Source organism: Apteryx mantelli, chromosome 2, assembly GCF_036417845.1.
Source record: "Apteryx mantelli isolate bAptMan1 chromosome 2, bAptMan1.hap1, whole genome shotgun sequence".
Lineage (NCBI taxonomy): Eukaryota > Metazoa > Chordata > Aves > Apterygiformes > Apterygidae > Apteryx > Apteryx mantelli.
Window position 1 is genome coordinate 71,504,674 of NC_089979.1, and position 24,024 is coordinate 71,528,697.

The 24,024-nt window shown below is 40.6% G+C and overlaps 1 protein-coding gene across 1 annotated transcript in view; it reads left to right on the forward strand.

Annotated features, from left to right (window-relative positions):
- Positions 1 to 24,024, forward strand: part of PHACTR1 (phosphatase and actin regulator 1) — a 322,202-nt gene that overhangs the window by 45,536 nt on the left and 252,642 nt on the right. The window lies entirely within an intron of this gene.

The window sequence follows — 24,024 nt, forward strand, 5'->3', positions numbered from 1 at the left end:
CGGGACTGAGTAGAGGGGGAGAATCACCTCCCTCAACCTGCTGGCAACACTCTTCCTGATGCACCCCAGGATACCATTGGCCTTCTTGGCCACAAGGGCACATTGCTGCCTCATGGTCAACTTGTTGTCCCCCAGGACTCCCAGGTCCTTCTCTGCAGACCTGCTTTTCAGCAGGTCAACCCCCAGCCTGTACTGGTGCATGGGGTTATTCCTCCCCAGGTGCAGGACCCTGCACTTCCCTTTGTTGAACTTCATGAGGTTCCTCTCCGCCCACCTCTCCAGCCTGTCCAGGTCTCTCTGAATGGCAGCACAGCCCTCTGGTGTATCCACCACTCCTCCCAGTTTTGTATCATCGGCAAACTTGCTGAGGGTGCACTCTGTCCCTTCCTCCAGGTCATTGATGAAGAAGTTGAACAAGACTGGACCCAGTCCTGACCCCTGGGGGACACCGCTAGCTACAGGCCTCCAACTAGACTCTGCGTCGCTGATCACAACCCTCTGAGCTCTGCCATTCAGCCAGTTCTCAATCCACCACACTGTCCACTCATCTAGCCCACACTTCCTGAGCTTGTCTATGAGGATGTTATGGGAGACAGTGTCAAAAGCCTTGCTGAAGTCAAGGCAGACAACATCCACTGCTTTCCCCTCATCTACCCAGCCAGTCATTGCAGCACAGAAAGCTATCAGATTGATTAAGCATGATTTCCCCTTGGTGAATCCATGCTGACTACTCCTGATCACCTTCTTTTTCTCCACATACTTAGAGATGACATCCAGGATGAGCTGTTCCATCACCTTTCCAGGGATGGAGGTGAGGCTGACTGGTCTGTAGTTTCTTGAGTCCTCCTTCTTGCCCTTTTTGAAGACTGGGGTGACATTGGCTTTCTTCCAGTCTTCAGGCATCTCTTCTGTTCTCCATGACCTTTCAAAGATGATGGAGAGCAGCCTAGCAGTAACATCCGCCAGTTCCCTCAGCACTCATCGGTGCACCCCATTGGGGCCCATGGATTTGTGGGTGTCAAGTTTGCTTAAATGATCTCTAACCCGATCCTCCTCCACCAAGGGAAAGTCTTCCTTTCTCCAGGCTTTCTCTGTTGTCTCCAGGGTCTGGGGTTCCTGAGGGCTGGCCTGACCAGTAAAGACTGAAGCAAAGAAGGCATTCAGTAACTCTGCCTTCTCTGCATCCTTCATCACCAGGGCACCCACCCCATTCAACAGTGGGCCCACATTTTCCCTAGTCTTCCTCTTGCTACTGATGTATTTGAAGAAGCCCTTCTTGCTGTCCTTGACATCCCTTGCCAGACTTAATTCCAAATGGTCCTTAGCCTTCCTCGTCGCATCCCTGCATACTCTGACAGTGTTCCTATATTCCTTCCAAGTGGCCTGTCCCCCTTTCCACTTTCTGTATACTTCCTTCTTCTGGTTGAGTTTTACCAGGAGCTCCTTGCTCATCCACGCAGGTCTCCTGCCCCCTTTGCTTGACTTCTTACTCATAGGGGTGCACCGATCTTGAGCTTGGAGGAAGTGATCCTTGAATATTAACTAGCTGTCTTTGACCCCCCTTCCTTCTAGGGTCGTAACCCATGGGATTCTTCCAAGTAAGTCCCTGAAGAGGCCAAAGTTTGCTCTCCTTGCAGGATCCTGAACTCCACCATCTCATGGTCACTGCAGCCAAGGCTGCCCCTGACCTTCACATTCCAACCAGTCCTTCTTTGTTTGTTAGTACAAGGTCCAGCAGCACCCCTCTCCTTGTTGGCTCCTCCACCACCTGTGTCAAAAAGTTATCATCAATGCTCTGCAGGAACCTCCTGGACTGTTTGTGCCTAGCTGTGTTGTCTTTCCAGCAGATATCAGGGTGGTTGAAGTCCCCCATGAGAACCAGAGCCTTTGACTATGAGGCTACTTCCAGCTGTTTGTAGAAGGCCTCATCGACTTCCTCTTCCTGATCAAGTGGCCTGTAGTAAACACTCACAACAGTGTCACTCATGCTAGCCTGCCCTTTAATCCTTACCCATAAGCTCCGAACTCGCTCTTCATCCACCCCTAGGCAGAGCTTGATACATTCCAGTTGCTCTCTCACATAAGGAGCAACTCCACCACCTCGCTTTCCTGGCCTGTCTTTCCTAAAAAGCACGTAGCCATCCATGACAGCACTCCAGTCGTGCGAGCTATCCCACCATGTCTCTGTAACAGCAATGAGATCATGGCCCTGCAACCGCACACAGATCTCCAATTCTTCCTGTTTGTTCCCCATGCTGCGTGCATTGGTGTACAAGCATTTCAGAGAGGTGATCAAGCATGCAGGTTTCCCAGGAGGGATGCAAGAGGATCCTCTATAGTCATGTCCCATGCACACTTCCCCGGCTGCATGCACCTGCTGGAGGCATCCTGACTTGAGCTGCATTTTGCCAACTACCCTGTCTCTATAACTCTCCCCTTCCCCCATCTTTCCTAGTTTAAAGCCCTTCTTACCAGGCTGGCCAACCTGTTGGCAATGACACGTGTGCCCTGCCTCGTGAGGCGGATCCCATCTCTCCCCATCAGTTGTCAATCTTTAAACAGGGTCCCATGGTCGTAGAAACCAAAACCCTGCTGCCAACACCAGCAGTGCAGCCAGTTGTTAACTTGGAAAATTCATCTACTCCTCTTCCCATCCTTCCCCCTCACTGGCAAGACTGAGGAGAAAATGGCCTGGACTCCCAGACCCTTATGTTTACAGAGAAAAACAAATCAGAAAGGCATTCTTTTTGGTGGGGACAGAAATGATGGTAGCTCAATGGATCCTGTACAAATGGTAGGGAGTTGACCATTTCAAGAAGACAGATAGCCTCTCTTTCTCTCTAACAAATAGTGGTATAACTGTTAACTATTAAAGGATCTGTTTATGAATATGTGCTGACTTCTGTGCCTCTGGGATAGTGGAAAGAAGCAGCTAATCTTCATAATTGCTCAGTTAAAGCTTTTACCAACAGAAAACAGTTCTGCTGTGCCACATCCCAGTTAGTGCGTGTTTTGGAGGTATTTATGCTGCTCCCTCACTGCAGGAGCAGAGCAGAACTTTGCTAAAATGACTTGCAGATGGAGGGAGCATTGCTGATCACACATGACTATATACAGAACAAGCCAGGGCAGTCCTGAGACTGCTCTTGCTTGACCAGAGAGTGGAATCATCATCATGGAACACAAAAGTGGAGGAGAATCAGCATCCAATTGTCAAGGAGAAAGTTACATGAGAGTCACCTACTTTAATTAAAAAGTATTTAGGCAAGAGCACCAGCAGATTGCAATGATAATTGAGAAGCCATAGAACGAACTGTTGCCACGAATTTTGATTTTTGCAAAGCATTACATGGAGCACATCAGATGTCATGCCTGTACCTGCTGTTCTTCTCTTCCTCTGACCTCCTAAGTATTCCCTCCTAGATTACTGTTTTACCTTGAAGTGGCAGCAAATATGATTAAAACTAGGAATGAGGAAATGTGGGTGTCATCCATCTGATGCTACAGAGTAAACAGTCTAATGTGAAAATGAGCCAACTGGTAGGACAATAGCCCAGTTGATGATGAGAATCCATAGATATGTGGGGAGCAGAGGCCTTTGGACTGGGTAACTGTAATCTGAGACCCTTCAGAAGAAATGAGGGAAATGCAGTGGAGAAAAGGGAGTATCTGTCCTTTGATGGATTTATTCAACATACTGCTCTAGTTTGAAAGGGTTGTTGAAAGTTTGAGATGTGGCTCCATTCTTTTTAAAATGGTTGAAAACCTAACCGAGGAGCTCTATCAAGAGCCATACCCTGTATTCTGTATGTAGGCCAGCCTGTTTGAAAAGTATCTTTACATCTGCCTTTAACTGCTGCGCTAGGAAGCCATGCAGGAAAGCATAGACTGATTAAAAATTGCCAAAATTAAGCTGAGCAGTGAAAAGCCAGACCTAACCTGCTGGAGTGCTTTGAAGATCTTACTACAAAGATATAGTGGGTGTTAATATGTTTAGTAATTTGTGTCTAACTGCTAAGATCAAAGCGCTCAGTGCTACGGTATAGAAACCAAATAATCACATTTGTACTGCACAAATATTCACCATATCACTCACCAGACTTTTCAGAGTTCTAGCCTCTATGACTGTGGCCACACATAAAACCTATGGATCAACCCATCTCATTTTTATTATTGCTAGTATGATTATCATCACATTTTTTATTCTTCTCACTGGGGATATGACAGTGATAGCTTACTTAAAAACACATTTGACAGTCTTCCCCCCTCAGTGCATGACTCAACAAACAGACACTGTTCAGAGCATCAGGAATGCTTTTGTTGTTTGCTCACATGGTCACCTCTGCTAGAAAATACGTGTATAATGTTGTTATTTAAATGATTATTTCTGTCACATTCTTCACAGAAGGTTTTAAAATACTTCAAATTATGTCATCCGATCTGACTGGATGCTTTTATGCTGGGGAAAAATCAGGAAGTAATGTATAGCATGCTTTTTATTTAAAACAAAACAAAATCAGAGTAGTTGTTCAAAAACACAGACCTGGAAAATGAGACTTCCTTGCTCAGCAGAACAGGGAAATGACAGTGTAATTCCTTGCTGGAAAGTCTCAGTTCTGACCTGAAGAAATTGCCTGTAGGGTTGTTTCATTCCTTAGCTCATTCATTTTATGGCATCTCTGTTGTGGTCAGTATGGATTTCATGATGCAACCATCCATCATGCTTGTAGGACCATGGTGGGCTGTGTTCACCATCTCCTTTCACACAGGCTACTGCAAGCTGTTGCAAAGTAATGCCTTTTAATCACCACCACCAAAGTGGCCTGTGTCTGAATTAGACCCCTAGAGGTCAAAGACTCCATATAGTGTTTCCAGGCCGCTGAACAAACTATTAGTCTAGTGACACAACCATGCATTGGAGAACCCTACAAAACAATCCTGCTAGGTTATCATTTTTAAAACAGTGAACAATCCCCTGACTCTTTGCTCTGGTCTGGTCATGGTCTGGGTTTGATCTCATTGCATTGATGAAATAGGAGGAGTTTAATACCTTGAACATCTATGCCTTGGGTTGTGTGTTGTCTGTGTGTATACACACACAGACACCTACACACATGCACTAATTTATATATTTATATGTATGTAAAATGGCACCTTTCTTAGAAATGTCATCTATCACAGATGTCAGGTGTGTGCAGGCACTTGAATGATCTAACAACCAGAGACATGCTGAATAGAAATATTTGCCCTGCTTTGTGTGATGGCAAGTAAAATAAAAGCATGGAGTAATTCAACTCCCACTAGAAAGCATAGTGCTTCTCAAGCGATGTTATTTTTTGGCTGATGATAGCTGTGTCATCATTGCTGTTCCAAATGCAAGAGCAGATCCTGACCTACCTGTGCTGCAGTCCTGTGTAAGCCTCAAGAGCTATTTTATGCAAAATTACTCTCTAATTAAGTTGCACAGTGGTAGAGCTAGCACAAGCTGTACTGAAAAGGGGATGCCGCTTTCAAGTAGGTACCAGAAGCTCAGCATGGCATTAAGCAAATGGAATAAATGCCTCTTCACAGCCCAGTGCTCTCTGTATTTGACCTTGCATTGCCAGCTATTGTGTGTTGGCTGACAGTACCCTGTCTATACTATAAACAGGACCCTGAGAGTGATCCCAGTTACACTGGAGTTATGCCCAACCCATATGACAAAGTGAGTTTTGATTTGAAAGGTAGAATGGGATATACAATTATGTTTCATAACCTGGTGCTGCTCTGTCAGGGTATTATTACCTGAGGCACCCTGAGGAGTTGGAAAGAGAATCAAGAAATGAGGAGAATTCCATAGATACATGTGGTCTGTTGCCTTCACTGTTACTAGCCAGTGTTAGATCAATAATTCCCATAAGGAAAATGTACCGTTTTACTGCCACTCTTGACATTCTAAAATACACTCTTTTATGTAAATTGAAAGAACGTCTTATGAGAAATTGTGGATAATGTATTAAATCTTATGTTAAATGAAGGAAAATTTATACTAGAGAGACGGATCATCCAAATACAGAAACTGTTCACCTTATTGAAGTGGAAAGAAATGGGAAGGAGAAAGCAATTAATCAGGTAGCATTAGAAGACTACACAAATTGTCTGGGCTGGTTACAGACTAAAATGTAATTACGTATGGTTGGTTGCTTGAGGTTACTTTAGATATCAAAGATGAGGGGAGGGAGCAGCGCTTACTGAAGTAGGGGCAGGGAACATCTCTATTAAAGCCAATGACTATTTGGCCATTGCCAGTCCTGTGAGGTGTGCTGCCAGCTGGTCGGTTACATACACACACAGTCATTCCCAATTGTTCTCTGTGCACCTGAGAGCCATTCTCTCTAATGCAAACAAAAAGCTTTGGGGATTTTTCTCATATTTAAATAAATAGTGAGACACTTGCAGAAGATGTGGAAGTAGATCCAAAAGGATTGTTTCAGGTACAGAATATGTACTTGTGGATGGCAACGGATAGCTTGGCATTTTGATGTAGGAGGAGCTGTAGTGTTCATGGAGCTGTTGTGCAACCATCCCTGGAGAATGACATCCTCTTTGCTTATACAGCTCAGTGCAACCAAAAAATGAGCATTCCCCTTCCCTCCCAGAGAGACCATTGCTCATTTTCTACAGCTATGTTTCACATTTATTTCTTAGTGGAACACTACCTGTTCACACTGCTTCCATTGATACACCATTGCTTCTTAGTCTTACAGACCATTTCTGGGAGTGCAACTCTTTTCCTGTGGCTTTAGGTACTCATCTTGTGTGAGTTTGCTTTTTCTAATTGTAAAGCCCCTTGTCGAAGCAAAATAAGTCAAGTTATGAACACTTTCTCTGCTGTAATAATTTTTGTTCCTTATTTTAACAGTTTGGGGAAATGACTCTCCCTTAAGTAATAAAGCAGAAAACGTGACTGGTGACACAAGGCTTGTATCTGAAAGTTAAGTGGGGTTGCCGCATCTCATTTTGCTCCAACTAAGGACAGCATCCCACTGTGCTACAGCAGGAGCAGAGTAAGCTCCCTAATCATTGTTTTACATCTGCCATTTGTTCAAGGGTGGGATTAAATGATTTTTATCAAGCTTCATGGAGCCAGATTGTTACTTTAGTCAGGTGACATGGAGATGGAGTTGGGACATTGCATTCTTCTCTGCGCTCTCCTCCTATCCTGTTTCCCCTTCTCTGTGCACATAAAAGGACAACGAACATTAACAGATTTTTCTCATTTCTCTTTTGTCCTGTTACCTGAGTCAGAGTCTGAGCAGGGATGGGGAATAAAGCTGTTCTTACTCTAATTTTCCAGCACAGTTGATTTAATGTCTGTGACAATTCAGCCTGAGGAAACATATGCTGAGCAACTTTTCCAGCTCTAGGGGCCACTTCTGCAAGGCGCTGAATGCCATATGAGATATGAGCATTCTCCAGTGTGACTGTAGGACTGTCAGCACTTCTCAAGGGATGCTAAGCCTAGGGATGCTATGAAAGCAAAAAAGATCATGGCATATTCTCTGTGGGGGGGAAGAGGAGCATTCAGTTCTGTCCGGTTATGCATTCAACATACTTCAAAGGATAATTTGCTTTCATATTTGCCTGCTATTTCTTAATGACTATGATCCAGGTTTCTCTCCCTCCCACCCTAATTCACATGCTGCAGGTCAGAGCCAGAAAAACTTTTATTCCTCTCTGTAAACAGAGTTAGTAGTTTGGCTTTGAAGACCAAATTGATTTTTTTTTCTGGATTGACATATATTTCAAGCAGAGGATGAAGGAGAAATCCATTCTTAGCCATGAACCCATCCTGAACAACAATATTGTTTCATGTTTCTTTTTAGATTTACATTCTCAGAACAATCATGCATGCAATAGCCACATTTTTGTTCCTTATGTAGAAAGAAATTTTGAAATGTCAGGAACCAAATCTGTTGGAATATATGAATGGGAATGAAACCTATCTCTGGGATGGATCTGGTAGCTAAGATATGCAAAAACTGAAGGACTACTGTATGGATTTTGCTGTTTTAAATGTGGATTTCTAGGCTGCAGATGTCATTTTTCACATTTCCTCCATCTTAATGGAACACAGAATGAAGCCCATGAGCTAGGGAAACACAGATTAAGCAAGGCAAGAATTCTAGGACCCCATCACAAATATCTGCTAACACTGATATATGTTAATATAGACAGAGTGATCCAAAATCAGGGCAGGTATTGCAAAGTTATGTGTGATGATAGGACTTGGTATTGTACATAGGTTTGGAAAAGCATCTAGGATTTGCATCCTTAGACCTGGAGCCAGCTCCTTCATAGAACCGCCCTGTTTTGTATAGGAAATAATCTTGGCTATCACAGTCCCAACTTTACCAGTAACACTGACCTCTTTCTTAAAAGGCCACAACTCTTAGACTACTATCCATCATAGCTTTCTTCTAGGGAAGAAGAGTGATTGATGAGCTTGGTGTTCTTGCCCAGCAAAATCCGTAGAGCTCACTCAAACTCAAATTTTCTCTTTTTTTCCTTCAAACTTGAAAAGAAGAGGGGGAAATGGAAGGGGAATGTACCTGCAGCAGGTCTTCAGAGATCAGATTTAGATGCTGTCTGTTGTCTTTGTGTTTGGACTGCCAAATAAAATAATGATTGAAAATGAAGATTAAAATTGGAAATCTTCTTTCACATCTAATGAAAATCAGTAATCTTGGCACAGCATATGGCACTGCATTCAGCTTTTAATGCCGTAGGAGGAGTTTGCAGATGACAGCACATATGTCTGTACAGCATGCTTCAGAATCCCCAAATTTAGATATTCCATTGAATCAGTAATTTTTTAAGATTGAAACGTAAGCATATTACTCTTCCCCTTTCCTCTCCTGCCCCCCCCACACACCCCAAAAAAGCAAATCTATAAAAGTTCAGCATTTCCTAATGCTTTGGCCTTATCTCCTTCTTGGTCTGAGTGATCCTTTCCTGCTTCCAGTATTCCTTTGCAAATTAAAAATGGTACTTGCATTTCTGTTCAGGCAAACAAAGGACCCCAGGGAAAGTCAGGAGGCATCTCAGCACTCATATAATACCTGCCAGAAAAGCCTACCAAGTTGCTAATTTCCAATTCTAGCAAAATCTCACTGCAGCAGCCAGTATGGGCTAGAGCAGAAAGCATGTGAATTATATGTACAGTGTGATACTGTTTTTTCTCCCTGACTAACATGGTAAAACTTTCAGGATGCCTGAACTTTCACTTACTAGAGAATTAATAAAGGATCGCAGTTTCCAAAATCACATACATACCTTCACCAGATATAAACATACACTCTGACTAATTCTTCAAAATGTGCTGAGAACTATATTCTGTAGAAAGAAAGAATACAGACTATAATCAGCAGTGCAGTTCTCTCACTGGAGCCTTGCTTTGCCATGGCTAGAGTTTGGGTCACTTCAGGGCAAAAGGTCAAACATTTGTTTCATATGGCATTAGATTTTGTTTGTGTTTCATTACTGGTAGCACTTGTATCAAAATTTTGATACATTTTATATTGCAGCATTTGGACTCCAAAGCAAGAGACCATGTGTACATTAATTAAAATTGATAAAAATCAAAAAAATGTGGTTTAATGAACACAGAAGTAACACCTCCTTCATCTGAATCGGAAGTTGGGGATAACAGTTTCTTGCAAATTCATGAACATTAGCCCACTCTCCTGAAGGCAAACATGTGGTGAGTAATGGAGAACAGATAACTTCAGCATGGAGTGAGGCTTAGGGATGAGCCCTTATAGCTGCTAAGGTGAACTGGATATGGAGAAATATTGAAAGAAAAAAGATTTGGCTGCCAAGATCTGTGTGATAAGGGAGCCTATATCAAGATATATGAGTGCAAACTTGGATATATTGGAAAGGCACAGCAGCAGGTGCACTTTCCAATTTATTTATCATGATACTTTAAAATTGGGCTTTCTCTTGAAATATGCAATAGGACTTAAGGAGATTGGGATTTACTGGTTGTTTGAAATGAGCATATGGATTCTTCCATAAGAACCAGGGTTTGCAATCTGTAGACTTCTTTGAATTCCTTAAAAGAAGACTTTGTCCATGTTCTCATGCTCATCAAGTGGTCTGTAACAACTCCCACTACAACATCACCAATATTGGCCTGTCCTCTTGATCCTAACTCATAAGCTTTCAACGAGCCTGTTGCCTCTTTCATAGGAGAGCTCCATACACTCAAACTGGTTCTTCATGTAAAGGGCAAACCCCTCCTCTTACCTGCCTGTCTTTCCTGAAAACCCTATATACATCCTTCGCAGAACTCTGGTCCTACGAACTGTCCCACCCCGGCACAGTTATTCTAACACTGTAGTCATGCATCTGGTTGCAGAGCTCTCATTGCTCCTGTTTCCCAGACTACGTGCATTTGTGTCCAGGCATGTGAGGCGGCCCCTTTCAACTTCCCGAGGGCTCTCCTGCTCCCATCACCCTGCCCTGTGTACTTAACTCCCCGACCTCCATTCTCTTACTTAACTGCAAGCTGTTATCACCATCCCCCAATGTATCAAGTTTAAAACCCTCCTTGCCAGGTTGGCAAGCCTGTTGGCAAAGATGCTTTTATCCTACTTTGTCAAATGAATCCTGGCTCCCACTAGCAGTTCTTTTTCCTAAAAGAGGGACCCTTGGCCATAAAAGCCAAAGTGCTGCTTGCAACAGCAGCTGCACAGCCAGTTGTTAATTCACAACACGCATCTGCTCCTAAAGTTGATCTCTGTCCATTTTGTTCTAGTTATTCACACTAATTTCCCTCCCCCCCAAAAAAGAGAGACACAAAATGATTTCAGAAACCATATTTCCTTGATGTTTTCCAACTTCACACTATCTATTCTGTGACTCTTAAAAAAAAAAACAACCTATACTGTAATTCTACTTATTTCAAGCAAATACCTTGAACAGTATTTCTTATTGTATGAAATACAGAAGATATTGCTCATTTGCTTAAATAACCCAGACTTTCTGGAACTATAACATTTGCTTCCCAGCAGAGTTGGTTCTGCACTTTTTCACTTTGTTTTGAGGAAAAATTATATATGTTGAACAGTATGGATTCCTATTTGTCAATCAGAAAAGACTTCAGGAAATGAGTTGTCATTTGAACAGAGCAAGCACAAAATCATTTTGGAAAAAGAAATCAGAAGTTTGCTTTGATGGCGTTCATGAGCCTTTTCATTCATTTTTCATGAGAAATGATAGAAGTGATATTTTATCTGCAAGAATGTTTGCATAACTCCGCCTAACTGCAGTTTCTTCAGTAGTCTATTAAGTGCAATAACAATTTATAATACAAATAATCCTGTTGATTTTATAAAAAGTTTCAATGAGGGAGCAGACTAGTGTTCATTACAAAATAACAAAGAAATCACCTAACTAAGCAATTCCTGGGTAATTGATATGCTGAAAGTTGTTTGCACAGGGTATTTGAAAAACTTAATGAAATCAGGAAAAATCCAAGTGTTTTGTAAAGCAAAAAAAGAAAAAAGAAACTAGATATTTCTTGGCAGTATCTTTCTCCTTGGTTTATTCCATGCTGGGTTTATTTTTGAAACTTAATGGTTTTGTTTTCTTTTCCCCTACCCCCAGGAGCTGCTGTTTTTGTTACCCATGACATAAGTACTTGCTCTTCATAATGTCATATTCTGAGAGAGTTGGTTGCTATAACCTATTTTCCTTCAGTGCTACTCTGTATTTTGAGCTTGGATTCTCATATCATATCCACCATAACAGGGTCTTAGTGCAGTCCAGCAACATATGGCATATGATGAAGAAACAGTTTATATTCCTGGTGCAATCTAGCAGTGGTGATTATATACTAGATAAACCTCAGATGATTTTTAATAACCAAGTTTTACCTCTTCCATGGCATTTTCCTGCTGGCATTTAGGAGTATGGGTATGTGCTGCCCTCTAGCAGAATATCCCATATCATACCTATTGTTTCTAATTACTTTGATGCATATGAGCACTGCCTTTTGGTACCTGGAAACTGCCTGAAGAAGATGGGCTTTGGATGCTGGTTATAAAGAGCAAGTGTCGTTCAGGATCTCTCTGCCCTTCCCCACTAAGAAACTCCTGGTGGTCCCCACCCCTGCGTTAGGTTGTTGGTCTTAGATGGATGTTGCATACAGGTAAGTAGTTGAGTGGGAATTTCCTTGCACCTGTTGTCCATCAGTTGGGTTTTTCTCTGGAGGTTTTGACAAATATTTGTGCTGCCTTTCTTGAATAGCTCAATGACAGCTTCAAAGGCACTCCTTGTATTGGGAGGCTGAGCTTGTAAGCAAACAAACCACGTTGAATCCTCCATTACTTTTTCCCTGTGTTCTCTGTATTGGTGTGCCTCAGCCTGCCTTGATTTCCTAACATGGAAAGCACCTTCCCCTGGCAGGTTAATATCTTCCTTCTTTTTGGGATGCTCTTGGGATACTTAATCCACTGAGATGGAGATTGATTACGTTCTGGAGAATCAGACTCACAGTAAATGCTCACAACTTTGGACACCAATATATCTCTCTTGGGACCAGGCCTTTACTACCTTGAGGCCTGCTGCAAGTGTGAAAAGAATCATCTACAATATGAGAATATTGATAGGTAAATGATCATCTGAGCCAAAATACTGGAGTGAAAATACTAGCCTGTCTCCTAAGAGGCTGAAGGATTCTGTGCATGTCTCACACAATAGGGGAGAATTAAAAGCATCCTGTGAATGACATTAAAAATGCAATGGAAATAAACAATTGTCTCTGTCTATTTTTAAAGATGATATAACCCGAATTTCATTATGGCAAAGTTGGAGTCTCAAACACTGTCAAGTTTTTTCCCCCCAAAGTTGTAATTTCATGCCAGATTTTATTTCTCACTAGCATATGAAAAAATACTGTTTAAATCTAAATTTGATAGGGTACATCTCTGAAAATGAACCTTTGCTTGTGAAAACCTGTAACTTGTGCCATTTATAATTGAACAGATTGAAATCTTTGTTTGTCAAAGCCTCATAGAGAGGAACCAATCACCCAATTTTCTTTTTCTGAATTTGTATTTGATTTTTAGGAGTGCTTTCAAGTGAAACTTAAGAAATCAGCCCCAAGCTGTTAGCTTGAGCTCCCCCCAAATTAATATTCCTTTAAATTTTTCATTAAAATATAGTAACTGTTTTAAATTAAATATTCCTTTCCTGCATTTTTTTTATACTGCAGGGGTGTCTTTTTTTTCTGTTTGTTTGGTGTAATGTTGTGCAGGTGGTACAGATGTTGGAGCCAGAGAGATGAAGAGGTTAAAATCATCCAGCAAAGAGAAAGGCCAAGTAATAGTTCCCACAGTGCATGTTTGCAGGCATGTGTAGGAGGACAGAAAAAAGCCTTTTTCTCTTAACTGCACCTGTTTAAGGAGCAACTATCATCAGGTGCTGGGTATATAGCTAATGCTACGAGCCTTTGAGGGAGTGTGTTTGGGTCTCTGAGCTAATAGTATTGTCTTTAAGGTGCACCAGCTGGGCTTGTTCCTGCAGATTTGGGCTTATCCTCCCTGTTATATTTAGGGGAGGGCAAAGAGAGAGATCTTTAAGCTCTGCAGTTCCTGCTCTGGCATATCTTGGTCCCTGGAAAAGGCAAAATGGTATACTGCAACTTCAGAGATACTGTAAAACTACTGTGAAACATAACTGCAGTCTTTTGACAGGCTCTTTCTATTGCTGGCAGTTGTCTTCGTTTACTGCTATTACCGTGTCAGTTATTTAGGGCTTTTTTTGAGTCTTGAAGTTTCCCCCCCCACCTTCCTTCTTCCCTGTAAGCTGACTTACTTTATGGAAAGGAAGGGTAAGGTGGCTGTTCACCAGCCTGTGCTTTGAGGATCTGATACTGGGGGTCTGAAGCAGGAAAGGCTGCATATTCGCAGTGTTGTTGCCCCGCATTGCACTTTGCATGAATGAGGGAACCAAACGAGGCAAGTGCCAACGCCTCATAAAACAAGCAAAATTAAAATGTGAGTTCTGAATGCTATGAAGTTGGTTGGTCTGAGTAATCCTTGCCTGTTGAGAGAGACAGGAAGAGAGAGCGAGGTGTATTTAGAGTGAACTTTCAGGTAAATTGCCCTGTGGTAGGACTTGGTGGTGTTTTTCCAAGCATCTTTCAAAATACTCAGGAAAAAGTTCTGCTAACCTGAGTGCATCCTGTATCACCAAGAGTCAACAGATTCATTTTTGATTCTTTTTTCCTATCTTTTCTCCTGAATATCTTGCTGCTACTCTGGAGCATGGGGCAGAAGGGACAGCTGTGTCATCTTGTGAAGCAGTTCACAAGCTTCAAGTTCCACAACAGCTGTGTAATAGAGATTTAACTCAGAGCAGACCAGAGAACATGCATTTTTAGGTCTGCTGAGTCACAAAAACCTCTCCAATAACAAAATTGATGGCTTTAGTGCAACAGGCCAAAAGTCACAGAGGCTTCAACAAAGTATTGGAAAATTTCATGGAAGTGCGAAAGTAAAAATATATATGTATACTAATAAAGATGTTTATTACTGCATAGGTGTTAGAGTTTGTGTTGATACCTTGCAAAGGCATTCTTTAATCTAGTTGGAACAGGAACCCTTATATCTGAATTTGCTGCACTGCTTCATTGTATAGGTGGTGTAGTTGAATGCCCAAGAACAGGATTCACACAGCGCAACAAACTGGTCTGGAGGCAGCCTATACAAGCCAATTGGAGAGCTGAGGAAAGGGCTGGGGTCTCATAGTTAATTTTATTTTTTTTCCTGCTGTTATAATCTTAACTTATTTTTCCTTTGCAATTGGGCTGACTTGTCTTAAGTGTTTTTCTTAACGGAAAAACTTGTAAAAGGAGCAAACTCACTGTGCTCAAGAAGAATGAGGACCAGGACACTTGCCCAGCAAGATGAAGTTTTATTTTCAGATCCTATTCCCTTAGCTGAATGCTTTAAGCTCCAGGCTGCTAAGTTAGTAAGTATTTGGAGCGTGTGATCTTGCTCACTGTTTGCTGAAGCTTTGCACTTGGTGTAATCAGCTGTTTACTAGATGCGGAAGCTGACTCTTCCCTGTTCAAAGTGAGAAGGACTATTCCAGAGAGACTTGCAGAGCTTCTCCCCTACCTATCCCTTATTTCTTAAGATGATGCACAATGTTTTGAAGGAGAAGGGGGGAGAGAGAGAGATTCATTCCAGAATCACATATGGATGAAGAAACTCATTAATTTGATCTCAGTAGCATCTGAATTCAGTAGATAAATGTTGAATTTTAACATGCAATTAAGAGTAGATCTTTTAATTCAAGATTTCATAAGTTTGTGTCTAAGTTTGAATTGTCATGGGTGACCATACTTAACACTTAAAGCCCTGGTTTAAATGTTGCATAGTTCTTTCAGTAATATTAGAAAAGCTGTAAGCATCCTTATCATAAAATCCATTATTGAACAATTCCAGGAACTGTCCGTTTCTTGATAGAAATGATATTATCCTTGCTGTTGATCAAGATGTGTGATTGTCAGTCGCATAATAGCGTTTTTGTGTGCAGTTGCTATTGTTGTGTAGAGACCCCATTGAACTAAAGTGCTGAGATCAGTGATCTCAGTTTAAATAGCTGATTCTATGAATTTCACATGAAACTTTTCCTGAAACACAGTACATGCCTTAAATAACTTATTTTAAGACTTCAGCATATCTGTGTTCTTTTTCCAAGATTACACTGTGACTTTACCACAATCCCTATGAGTTAGGGCAATGTGAGTGTGTGGGTGTGTGTTTTTTTGTTTTTTGTTTGTTTGTTTGTTTATATATACCAGAAACAAACTGTGGCTGTAAGCTTTTCCACCTGCTGCAAGGAGTTGCCCCTGGTTCTACAGAGGTCTCAGTTTATTTCACTGCTAATGCCTTAGGAGATGCACAGCAAGGAACAAGTATCTTGTGCTCAAGGTCATGTCAAAAGCATCCTTAGCTGTGCTGCGATGTACAGGTGAAGAGGAGATGTAGTTCATCTGCCTGCAAAAATGCACTTTCTGGCAGAAAGACCCAATGTGGCTGTACTTTTGTTTCTTCTGCTTGGGGACCCCCTATGCCAGAGGTAGCTAAAGTGGGAGAAAACTGAAGATGCGTTGTGAACATGTGGGATACAGCAAATGAAGGCCAAGAGGAAGTGTCACCCTTTCAGCATGGGACTTATCTAATGTTTGAAAAAGTAAATGTCCCCTTGCCTGTCTCATCTGTCTAATATGTTGAAGGAGAAGGAAGAGAGGAGGCAATTTTCGAGCTCATCCCTGTGCTCCTACCCATGGTGTAGGTAGGCAGTAAGGTACGCTGGCCTCTTCATTTTCTGGTCAGAATGAGAACTGGATATCATCTTGCTTTGTGACTCCACATTACAGCAATCAAGTTACTAGCTGACTAAAAAAATAATTTCTATAGTAGTAGATGTGTCTGTTTTCTAGGGAGTCTTCTATGGATTTCTTCTAGCCTAGCAATATCACCTGCCTGTGGTCATTGGGTAGGCAGGTTTAGAAAGTACAACTTGCTGTCCAGCAACTTTCTTAATCCTTCTCCTTGCCAATGCAATAGGCTTTATTCTCCTTTATTTTGATAGAGAAAACAGGGATACAAACTTTCATTCAGGGAAAATCTTAGGTATTTCTGCTGTTTGGGTTATTCCAGTGTTTCTGTGAATGGCTACCGATTGTGGGTCATCCTCAGCCTGCCCAAGTGAGCCTTAATGAACATTAAAGAACTACTGTTTTTTTTTTTCCCCTCCCTATCCCTTCTTTGGAAACACAAACTTTATGTTCAATTTTGTTTTGTTTGTTTTTACACCAATATGTATGACAAAAAATGCTAAACTTAATTTGCAGTGGTGGAAAGCACAGCTCCGTAAGTCTTCCACCAAATGGGGTACTGGAAGGGTTAGTTATAGGATAAGGCTTGGAATGTGGTCAGGGTTGTGCTATGTAAGCACAAAGGTTGACCGCTCTGCATTTTCACTTCTGAAAGCCTGGTTTTGCTCAATGAAAACAGCATTTTCTTTTTAATTAGTAATCAACAATCTTGCACATAAATTCCTTCCAGCCCACCTTTTCTCAAATCATGGATAAGCTTAAATGTACGAAAATCTGAGAAGATTTATAAGCCTATTTCTTAGTCTTCAGTTTTGGATGCGTTTAAGTTAATAGAACAGCATTCAAAAGTATACTTTGCTGTGTTTTTACAGTTAGTGTAGCTTGGGGACAGAGGCTTGGGAGATACTTGTTCTGTAGTTCAAGAAACATTGCCATTAGCTCTAAAACAACTGCTACCATTTTGAACAAATAAACTTAAAATACCATGCCAGCTTCTCCTTTATATATATTTTCTTCATTGCTGCTTGATATTCTACAGATAAAACTGAAGCCCAAGAGTTGTATACCCAGGAGCTTACCATTGATCCATGTTTCTATGTGCTGAGACTTGAATGTTTTGGCCCACATTTCAGAGAGCTGTTGATGCTCTGCCTGGCTGCTCTTTCACAGGAAGGAGATCTACTAGGAGATGCAACTGAAATTTGAGTGGAGTGAAGAGGCCTCCCCATCCTCATGGGTACAGCTGTCTAGTCTGACCCCGGGAACAGCCAGACTGTGTTGGCATGGCTCTCCTCAGATTTTGTGATAATCTGCACCTGCTCTGCCCCTTGTGTCTGATTCTGTTCCTGATACTACTGCAAATGTGCATTTCCTAGAGTGTTACTAATTCATATATGCACATATATTGTATTGAATTAGGAGAAATATGGCAGAGTTAAGCATTTAAACAAAACAAAAAACCCTGCCTGATTTTTAGGTACCATTGTAGAAGATACCATAGAAATTATTTGCAAAAACTAAATGTAATCTAATACAGTCCTTTGTAATCTAAGTACATAAGTGTTTCTATGGTTTGTATTGTAAATGGAACTATGGGGGAACTTAAAGTATTTAAGTCAGCATAAGATATAGAGCAGTTTCCTTTAAACTGGTAAAACAAGAAATTGCAGCACTGTGCACTCAGTCCACATAGTAATAAATCATATCATATTAAGTGTTCCAAGTCTGAGAGGTGACATTGAGCACTGGAGACTTTCCAGGAATCAGCAGTAGCTAAATGTTGCAAATGGGCAAGAGATCAGTCTTCTGTCCAGCTTTAGGGTAGTCGCTTGGAAATAAAAAAATGATAATAGGGTTTCCCTGGAGTATGATGAATCTTTAGCCTTGATCTAAACATCAAGCAAACAGTGATACTTTTCAGCTAAACAAAAAAAAAAAAAGGGGGGGGGAGTATCTGGAAACTGTATCTCTCAAATTCTGCCTATTTTAATTCTAGAGGGAAAAAAAGGCCAATTTTGAAATGGTATCATGTGAAGCAGATGTATGAGCTCAGTCAATCTGAAGGCATTTAGTCTGCAGTCTTTGAAGCATATGGCTATTGCTGCTGTATTTCACCTTCTACTTTGTGCCATCTGTCCAGTGTGAGTTTTGCACCTTTTGTAAATCATTTAATGTTTCCTATTCCTTTCTCCAATGCAAGAGGATGGTCATCAGCTTCACATAGGTCACTCCTTCTTAGAGACTCACTGCAGCGACTCCCACCTGCATCTGTCCACTCATTTCTCCTGATTACCGTGTTCTTGCAGGCATGTGAGAGGCTCTTGCAGTGCTCACCCCGAAGTAGAAGGTGTGTGGTTCAGAGTTTGCAACACTCACTGTTGCTTCCATGAACCTGCTTTTTCCTGTTTCTTTAGGTCATAGGGACCATGTTTCCAGCCATGAGTTGTGTTTCAGCAGTACTTGCGGTCCCCTCCTGGGACATCCCATCTAAGGGTTTGTAAGATGCTGATCCAAGTCCTGTCTGTCCTGGGAAGCAGGAGCACTTCTGGAAGTGTTGGCATGGCACAACATGCTATGGTATTTTAATCCCTATGCTATTTAGGCCTCTTACAGAAAGAATCAAACAGTAGCTGAAATGTCAGCAAATGCCTGAAACCTTGTCTTTATTAATACCAGCATGGAGAGCTGCACTGCTGGAAGAAGTGTTTAACATAGATGTATCTGTGGACACGTTTGTGATATCCACAAAGTTCAGAACAAACAATATTTTGTGAAAATGTTTTGCATGATGAAAATGTTCATTCAGTGGGCAAATTACTGCAGAAGGTATGTTTTTATAACATAGCGTGAGGAATATACTTAATATTTGGATAACAGCAAAACTGTTATTTAGGTCAAATCCTTTTTTTTTTTTTTTTTTTTTTTTCTAGAGTACTTTTCAGGTTACAGAAAAAAAGTAGCAATATTTAACCCTGTTTAAAACTCCCTGTATGAATATATTATCTCATTTTAAAACAGACTGTATCCTGTAAACTAGCAAGCACAGGCTAGTCTGACAGAGTATGCACCTGAACTCAGCTGGTGTCCTTGCAGGATCTTGAACTAGTCTAATTATACTGGTGTAAAATAACACCATTTAGTTACTTCAGTGTAGTGTCTATCCAGGTGCAAAATCACACCCATAATTAGGCCACAGCAAGTGTATCAACATTAGTGTAGTTTGGGAAGGCTGTTTTGAAATGGATCTCCTCCTGGTCCCCACTTCCCATGCCCAGGAGGAGGTTACTGAGAAGGCAGAGCCAGGCCTTTTATGGAGATACACAGTTGGAGAATGAGAGGCAATGGTCATAAACTGAAACAGGGGAGGCTTGAACTTGCTGAAAAAAATCTCTTGCCACAGGGCAGTTAAGGCCTGGAACAGGTTGTCCGGAGAAGTTGTGCAGTCTCCATTCTCAGAGGTTTTCTAGACCCATCCAGGAAAAAGCCCTGAGCTACTTGGTCTGATCTCACAGCTGGCCTTGCAGATGGTCACTTTCACCCTGAATGACCCTCTGTAGGGGACTTGCCCCAGACTAAATGAAACTGGAATATGTGCTCTAGGAGTATCTAAGGTGCGTACCCACTGGGGGACATTCATACCCAGTAGCCAGACTGGAGCTATTCTGAAGCAAACCATAGTGTGAATATTGCACATTTAGCACCAAATACTCTTTTTTTTTTCTTCTTTTCTTTTCCTACAAACCTACTTCTGTTAGTCTTCACTATTTGCTGATTTAGACATAGGCAGTAACTTTGTATGTAGATTAGGCTGGACTTAAAAGAAACACAGGGAATCTCAAGAGGAGATTTGAAAGATGTAAGAGTAAGATGGATAAGGTATAAGAGAATGGAAAGTATTTATTTGTGGGTACAGAGAGCAGAACCAGAGATAGTGCTGATCTGTTTGTGAAAGGCAGACGCTGAAAGTATTGAAGTATATCACAGTGGAGGACACGGTAAGCTCATGACTATAGCATCAGTTGTTCCCCAGGGCACACTGATTTGCTAAACTGGTCTATTGTTTTGAAATGCAGATTAATAAAACTCTTACAAGTATCCTTTTATCACCTTCCTTCCCCAATCCTACTTAAATATGTAGGTCACCTGCCTCAATTTAGAAAAATCATTATGTTATATGATCTTTCTTACTTAAAGGGGAACATCTGAGTATATAGATTGCTTCAATGAGCAGTGCTTCAAGACTAAAGCACATTTACTGATGATTTAGCTGACTCTTCTCTTCTGGGCCCAGATAGTCATGTAACTTCTGCTTGCCTTCATAGGCACATGCTGCATCTGTCATGCTCCTGTCCTAGATTTAGCCTTAATGGTTACAGAAAGTAATAGTATACGTATTTTTGCCATACAGAGTTCTGTGGTGTTTATGTTAGAGTTTCTGCACTGGTATAATTCATACCCACATTGGGAAGATTGTGAATACAGAGCATCTGTGCAAATCATGCTGACTCTTAGATTTTTATGATATGTAGCACAAGTCACAGGAGAACCTCCAGCATCTTTGTTATATCCTCTTGTATCGTTAAGCTTGTTCCAAGAATTGCAGATATCTGAATCTCCAATAGGGTGCATTTTTATTTCACTTATAAATACCTTTTTTAATATATCCATGCTCCAGCATTCTTTGGAGCATATTACTGTTGAAGACTAAATAAAATAATTAATGCTGTTGATGGAGGATCAGAATTGGTGCCAGGAAAACTTTTTTTTTTCCTAAAAACTATATTGCATATATTTTGAAAGGAACATGGTGGAGCTCTGCTTTTCTCAAAATGGCTGCCCTAGATATAAGATATCTAGCCCAAGGTGCAGTAAACAAATCTAGCCTTTCAGGTTCCCAAATTGGATTTAAGATACACATCATTACTTCTATGAAATGCTTTCAAATTGCCGTGATTGCAGAATACTTCTTGTAATCAGATCAAGTTGAACAGGAGATCCCAACTAAGTGCTGTATCTTGTGAAATAATTGCTGTACAAATACATTAAATTGTGAGCAATTTCTTATGCAGTGGCTTTGGCTAATGTTATTAGGGTGCTTAATTGACTTTTCCGTGTGTCAGACTTAGCTACAATATTGAAATCTGAAGGGAAAAAAACATCTGTACTGAAATTGAGGCAGAGTGCTTCATTTGCATTAAGGCATGACTGACAATTTTTCTTCCATAAATCTATAAGCCCTGATAAAAGTCAAAAAGAAGGGGGGGGGGAATAATGCTGGAGTCCAAAAGCTAAACGCTTTTTGAAATACCTGTTTTGATATGTGAAGAAAGTCTCATGGGCAAGGGAAGGGGGTTGTCTGTGGACATAAAAAATATTCCCCAAATCGTATGGGGAAAACCGTGGCTAAAGCAGTCTTGAGATACAGAGAGACATGCATTCAAGCCAGTCCTGAATGAGCAGGAACAATTTCTTAAAACAAGGTCTCTATCCTGGTAGGAAGCAAACGCTATTATATAAGGAGCAGCACGTCTGTGCCCGCCCCCCCATCCACAACTTTAGAAGTCCTGAATTTGTCTCCACAAGACCAGAGCAAATCTTTTTTTTTTCCCCCCCCCCCCCCTTTAACAAACTCTGGGTCTAGTTCACTGTGAGAATGGCTGGTAGATGGGGCACTTGCCACTAGTTTGTGCTTAAGAATTCTTACATCTTTGACAACACTGTCAGCCCCTAGAGACAATGCAGTACACTAAGAAGTTGACATAATGTCGTTGCACTTTCTTTTATAGTTTTGTTTTAGTTGTTGCATTCACATCCAGCTCATCATTTGAATGTTTAGTTACACAGGCTGATTTATCTCCAAGTTATGTATTTTGTTAACAAATCAAATACTTAGGTATTCTACCCTGTCAAAGCAATTTGTCTAAAGGTAAGGACAAAAATATAAGCCACTATATGTATTCTACAGGTGTGCAAAAATAATGTACTTGTATGAAATTAAAAAAGTGAAACCAACAGTTTCATTCTAGATAATTTTGCAGCCTTTTAATATCAGTTGAATGAAAGACTGACCTAGAGTTTAAAACTGTAATATACCCACCTAAAAAGAGCCCTTTTAATTCAAATGATGTTGTTTAAGGCAGGGGAGAGAAGAAAACCTATAGAATTTTGCAGAATATTCATTGAATTGAACCAGTTTTATGAAATAAAACATCAGAATTTGAGGGTTTTTTAATCATTGCAATGTGAATATTTCACATAGCAGTAACATACACTGCAACTTGTTCTACAAGATAGCACAGCAGATATTTGCATAAAACATGAAGATAAAAACATGGGACTTATTTTACATTTGCTCTGCTGTTTTAAATCATTTCAAAAACAAAAGCAAAATACCTGTTGGTTTACTGTAAGTGAGGAAAAACCTTTTAAGTTTCTTTTTATTAAGACTATTGATGAAAAACTATTTGGAATATGCATGGGCATTGCTGAGGAACTGCAACAGAGACAGATTTAATAATTAATGCACTGGAATTATTTATTTCCCTAATATATTATAAAGCTTTGTCATTTCAGTAATAAAAACCAGGCTTGATGGTGCTGGAGCATTGAGAACACAAACCAAGATGAAAACAAAGTCGCTAAGACATGTTTATCACTTGAGTAGGTGGTTTTAATATTTGAAATTTAATTGTTAAACTTATTTTGGCTATATTAAATACCTACATGTTGTTTATTAATGGATTTTTAAGTCAGATTTCAGTGGGACCTTACAGAAATATTGATAAAAGATTTTTCCTTTCAACAGAAGATGCTTCCTTTCATAAAAGGTATCTTTTGGAGAATACTGTCCCTGACTTGGCATGCATTACTGTCTAGCTCATGCACATATGACTTGTTCCAGTAGAAATATCACTTTAAATGTCTATTAGATTTTTATTTTCCACAGCTTAGCCAGTTACTCCAGTGTTCATGTTCCGCTTTTGGTTTTCTCCTTCTGCAATATTGTGCTTTTGCTTGTCTTGATTTTGTGTTATTTATTTGGGCCTGTTTCACAAACTTATCAATCTCATTTTGAATTCTGATCTTGTCCTCCAAACTGCTTGCCCCTCCTCCACTCTAAAACAATGCACAAATTTTAGCTATATACTCCTATCAGATGGATTACCTGCTCAAAATATTGAATACAGTCAAGCCCAGGAAGACTTCTCCACAGGGATTCTGCTTAAAATACCTTCAGAGTTTGTATTGAATGACTAATAGCTACCTTTTAATATATATGTTCTCAACCAATGATCAACCAGTTCATGGTGATTTAAGGGAGCAATGTCAACAAGTTTAAAAAAAAAAAAAGAGCACCTCTTCTGCTACCAGTCTCCTTTCCTTCTGTCCCCCTCCCCACATGAGGACAAGAAGGAAATTAAATTGGTTTAATTTACTTTGTTCTTCACAAGGCTGTGCTGTTTGGGAGTGATTGGGGAGGTGGAAAGAAGGTGAAAGATGGCAGTTAGTTTTCTTACGATAATATCCCGTAGTACTTATAAATTGATTGCTTTAATAATATTTTTAGTATCTTTTCAGGAAATCAAGTTGACTTGTCTGTAAGTTCCCACACACTTTTTTTTTTT